Consider the following 6,000-nt stretch of genomic DNA (forward strand, 5'->3'; position numbering starts at 1 on the left):
CATGTCCACAGCCATCGGAAGCCACAATGACAACCTTCGAGACCTCATCCGCACCGTTGTGCGCGAAGAGATACTGAAGGTTTACGGCACCCCACAAGCCACGGTGAGCTCCATTGTGAGTGTCATAAGAGATGAAGTGAACCAAGCGCTCCGGTCCACCGTTCCTTTTCCTAACACCGCGCCTGCACCTTCTGTACACCACCGTGCGACCTACGCAGAAGTCTTGCGACAGCCTGCTTCGTCCCCGCCGCTGTTTGTTCAGGCCGCTCATGCGGTTGCACTCCCACCAGCCCAACCGGTGCCATACATCGAGGAACGACGCACGCCTCCACCGTTTCTCCATGCCGCTTCTCCGGTTGTGCTTCCGCAAGAGCGACCAGTGCATTACGCCGATGATCGACGCATGCCCCCTCGGAAGTCAGAGGTTTGGCGCACTCCGGATCGCTGTCCTCTGTGTTTCCACTGTGGTGAGGCAGATCATTTGTACCGCCAGTGCCCATACCGACGCCTCGGGTTGCGGGGCTTTTCCGCCTAATCGCCGCCACCCCGACTGGGCCAACGACCTCGGGACATTGAGTATTATCTGGCTCAGCAACGCATGCCACCGCCTACCGGGCGGCAGTCACGATCGCCGTCGCCAAGGCGATTTTCACCATCGCCCCAGCGGTATTCGAGCGGACAGTCGCCAAGTCCCCGCCGGGAAAACTAACTACAGCGACCTTTGGGGGCGAGGCCGCTGGCAGTCGACGCGCTGAAGACCTCCAATCGACGCGAGTAAACAAGGGTACCGGTACGCCATCAACTGAACGGAATGACCGGCTTTTGCTCGACATACCGGTGGTGATTGACGGTTACGCGGTTAGCGCTTTAGTGGATACCGGAGCGGACTATTCGATATTAAGCGGGAAGATGGCGACGTTTCTGAAGAAAGTAGTTACCCCTTGGGCATGGCTTGCAGATTCGCACGGCTGGCGTATAATACCGCCGTACAAGAAACAACGCGCTTCACACCATTTCGCCTTGTCTACGGCCGCGAAGTACAGACGATGCTGGACGCTATGCTTCCGTGCCACGATGCCGAGAACCTAACTACTGACGCCGAAGAATTTGCTCAGCGCGCTGAGGAGGCTTCGCCAGCTCGCGTGGCTGCACATTGGTGAGCAGCAACACGCAGATGCACGGCGCTATAACATCCGTCACCGGCAAGTGCGCTACAGTCCCGGCGACCAAGTGTTGGTGTGGACCCCTGTTCGCCGCCGTGGCCTTTGTGAAAAGTTGCTCAGCCGGTATTTTGGCCCGTACAAAGTGCTGCGCCGCATTAGTGACGTGAACTATGAAGTCGTTCCAGACAGTGCGGCGCAAACACGGCGCCGACAACCACCTAGTTCTGACGTAGTTCACGTCGTACGCATGAAGCCTTACGTTGCGCGTTAGTGATTTTTACGCGCCCATTTGCACCTAATGCACTTACCTCTTCGTTTCTAGAGAGGTAGAGAATTGTTTCTAGCTACGCTGCTGTAGCTCTCGCTGTGTTCTGTGCGCGAGCATCTTCATTGAGCGTGTGTTATTTTTTTGTTGTTTTTTTTCCTTTCCCACACCACTTCTTGAGTATCGAGCCGATGCTCTTTCCGAGGAAGGGGGGAAATTCACCTGTAGTAGTGGGCATAGGGCAAGCGCAGAGGCGCAAGAAGAAAGAAGTGCGCGTGCTAACCGCCCCGCTCGATAGTTGCCTCTCGCCGCCGTTTTCGCCAGAGCCCAGCCGCTCCCAATAAACATCGTCAGCCCCTTTTGAAGACGCGTGGCAGTATTGTAGAAAGCGTCACGGAATGTTTTAATGGCCTTGTATCCTCACAACTAGTGCAATTATTACCGACTGCTACTGCTCAACCAATGCACTCTGAAATGAATTCTACAACACCTCACGCTCAGGAAGATGAGGTTATTGCAACATCTCACATAAAACAAGTTAGGCCTATTCCAGGTTCCTCAAGCAAAGACACTACTAGCTCAGTCAATTCTGATTCACAGGATACCTCAAACATGGAAATTGATGTGAGGGCCCAGAAAAGGAGGTTTTCTCTACTGGAGAATACCACTTTACGCTCAATTAGTAAATCTAAGAAAATCCTCTCTGAAGTCAACTCAAAATCCAATATTTTGGAGGCGGCAGTTGCCTCTGCGGTGCTCTCATCACCGGAAGGTAGATGAGGGTGCTACAGTGCAACTGCAAATCAATATATATTCACTGCTTCTACCGATTTAAACGTTCTATCTTATCAACTTTGTCCAGATATAATTCTACTGCAAGAAAATTGGTTATCTCCTGAAAAATTATTTTGTTTATGTGATTTTAGATCGTTTCGCCTAGATCGTCCGTCTAAAGGAGGGGCTTGTTAATTATATTATCAAGCAAGTTTTGCCACAGGGCAAATATATCATTCCAGCTGATGTCTCCAGAATGTGAAATTTTAGCTGTAGAAATTACTCTCCCTGGCAGTAGGCCCTTCTCGTTGGCTAATGTATATTTTCCTTCGGGTGTTCAGGATACACGCCCACTAGACTTAGTTCTGGCAAAATGCGGTAAAGAAATTGTATTGGCTGGAGACTTCAACTCACATCATATATCCTGGGGAGTCAGATCAGACCAGTGTGGTAAGCGTCTGTGGGACTGGGCAACAAGTAATAATTTTCTATGTCAAAATTCGGGATCAGCTACATTTCTTCGCGGACAGTTTAGATCTGCGCTGGATCTTACATTTTCGGGTCCAGGTCTTTCCATATCAGTATGGGAAACAGTGAATGTTGGGACAAATAGTGATCACGTTCCAATTAAGTTTGAAGTCATAAGTTCGCAGTCCGCCGTGGAGGCTCAAATCCACTCATTTGTGGATTACCATAGATTTAAAAAATGTTTGCAGACCACTTTCAAACCAACAATTGAAAATCATGCATTGAACGCTGAGGATATTTGCTCAATCTTAGAGACTTCGCGCAAAAGATCAGAATTCCAGTTAAAAGCTAGCAAGAACACTACTTCTACGCGTTGGTGGAATGACGACTGCTCGCGGGATTACAAGCGACGGAAAGCTGCGTGGAAACAACTCATGCAGAACCAGTCTCCGAGAAACTGGAATAACTATAAATTTATGGCTGGATTGTTTAAAAGAACGGTATCTAAGGCAAAAGATGATTACAATGTTCGTCATTTTGAATTTCTTTCAAAGTCAAATAATAAGCGTGCACTGTTTCGGTTTTTAAGATCACAAAAATTTATTCCGCGCCCCTTGAACTTGGAGTCAATAGTTTTAACCAAGAGTGATAAAGTATAATCTCTAGAGGTAATTGCGAGAGGTTTGGAGGTCCGATTCTCGACCTGTTTTCTCTCCTCTCCTCAAAGACAGGGCACATTTGAAGATTTCGAAGAGATTTCTTTGTCGGAATTGTCGGAGGCTGTTTCATGTTTACCAGCTGCAGCCCCAGGTCCTGATGGACTCACTACTAAGATGCTTAAACTTCTATTTGACATCGCTCCTAACGTTCTGTTGGATACTGTAAATCACTCAATACAACATGCTTGGATCCCTCCTGTGTGGAGAATCGCGAAGGTGATTCCACTGCTTAAAGACCAAAACAAAGGGTATGTACTAGACAATATTCGGCCGATCTAACATCAAATTTTGTAAAATTAATAGAAAGGTTATTATACACCCGCATGATTGAATTTGTGACAACAAGAGAATTATTGAGCCCCTGTCAAATTGGATTTAGGCCAGGGATGTCAATCTGGTGCGCACACGTCGACCTAGAAAGCAGAATTCAATTGGCTCGCTATCACAACCAATGTGCAGCTCTAGTTACATTAGACATTTCAAAAGCATACGATAGTGTGGAATACCCTATTTTAACAGAAAAGATGTAGGAAATTAGATTACCTGATTACTTCGTAACGTGGACTGCTGAGTTCTTGCAGGGCAGGGAGTTTTACTGTGCGCAAAGTGGAATTGCATCTGGAAAATTCAGACAAACACGCGGGGTTCCACAAGGCTCAGTGTTATCTCCACTCTTGTTTAATATCTTGCTAAGCTCCATTCCTTGTCATCAGAATATATGCACATACGTTTACGCTGATGATATTGCGTTCTTTGCTTCGGCAAATGATATTCAGTCACTGTACGAGTACTTACAGGAATACTTATGCGAGTTGGAAGCTTGGCTGGATAATATTCACTTGTCTCTTAATGTAAATAAGAGCGCTGTTCTTGTCTTTCCGGTACATGACCAATTTACGATATCCCTCTCGTACCGCCATTCCACTATTCCACAAGTGGAAAAAGTCAGATACCTAGGAATTGTTTATGATGGAAACCTTAACTGGCGTCTACATATTGAAAATATAACCTCAAAAGCTTCCCGTGCAATGGGAATATTGAAAAGGATTAGCAATAATCGATGGAGCATGCGCAGAGACACACTTATAATGATTTACCGCATGTATATCCGGCCAATACTAGAGTTCGGCTGTGTGTTATTCTCTGGCTCCCCTGCTTATAAACTACGTCCACTACTTTTGCTGGAAAGGGAAGCACTTCGTTTATGTCTGGGGCTGCCAAAGTTTCTAGCAAATGCCGTGCTCTACAAGGAATCATGACTTCCTTCCCTAGAAATGAGATTTAAAATACTCACTGTTCAAGCATTCATAAGGCTCTGTGAATCACCAATAAGAAGATCCCAGTCGATATTTATTAGTCAACCCGCTTTATTTTTTGGAGTCTCGTGGCCTCGGTTTCACACGCCACAGGTGAATAAAACAGAATCGTTATTAAGTCCGTTAAATGTAAGATTAAATGATATAATCACGGTAAGCAGTATCCAAAATTCATTGGTTATTTCTTATGATCACATATACCCCAACCATGCGAAGCAACTTCCCTGGCATATTCTTAACGGCTTACTCCAAGATCACTTGGACAAGCTCCAAACAAACGTAATTATAGCTACAGATGCTTCGCAGAGTGAGGAAAAGGCCGGGGTTGGAATTTTTTCATCTGCATTAGATTGGTCTTTTTCTGTTCGACTCCCCGACTATACTCCAATATTCCTAGCGGAATTCCTAGCTGTTGTCTTAGCTTTGCGTAAGCTACAGCCTCCTACAACAACCGCGGTAGCATTAACAGACTCTCTATCCTTGTGCACCTCTCTTACTGCTCCTGGCGAATCGCATATAGTAAAAAATTTGCACTCATTGGTTCCAAGTCAATTGCGGAATTTGCGATTAGTATGGGTACCTGGTCACAAAGGCATATTTATGAATGAAGCGGCAGATAGCCTGGCAAAGGCTTCTATTAGAGGCCCTGTGTGTTCTCTTCTTCCAACGACGGGTTTCATAACGTCTGCCAGGTTTAGAAGATACACCCTTATGGCATCAAAATCAGATCTAACATCATCCACCGAACTGCACCACTTACAATTTCCTTGGAGCAGGAATTTTTGCAAATCCAGACAAACAGAAGTGGCATTAACAAGACTGCAATGTCGAGTCCCCCGCCTAAATTTCTACATGCACCGATCGGGTCTGGCGATCTCCCCTTTGAGCCATTTCTGTAACAAATTCGAAACGATCGACCATTACTTACTGGACTGCCGGCGTTTCTCCTCCCTAAGAAAAAGAACACTGCAAATTGCAATGCGACAGCTCGGCCTGCCATTGAACTCTCCGGAACTGCTGTCTTTTGGAGCTTCTGTGCTTGGGCACTCACACAGGAATGTATGCATCGCCATAGAGAAATTCATTGTTGAATCAAACCGGTTCCATTGTTAATCATATTAATCCATTTATCATTACCTTATTGCCTCTTGTACTAGTATGCCTACTTTTTATATATTTATTGTCCACTAAATTGTATTAGAATTTATTCGCTTTATTAAATTAACCAAAATTATACATTTACTAAATTTATTCACTTAGCACGTATATAAAATCTGCCCGACTCTTGGCCGATC

Source organism: Dermacentor silvarum, chromosome 9 (assembly GCF_013339745.2).
Source record: "Dermacentor silvarum isolate Dsil-2018 chromosome 9, BIME_Dsil_1.4, whole genome shotgun sequence".
Classification (NCBI taxonomy): domain Eukaryota; kingdom Metazoa; phylum Arthropoda; class Arachnida; order Ixodida; family Ixodidae; genus Dermacentor; species Dermacentor silvarum.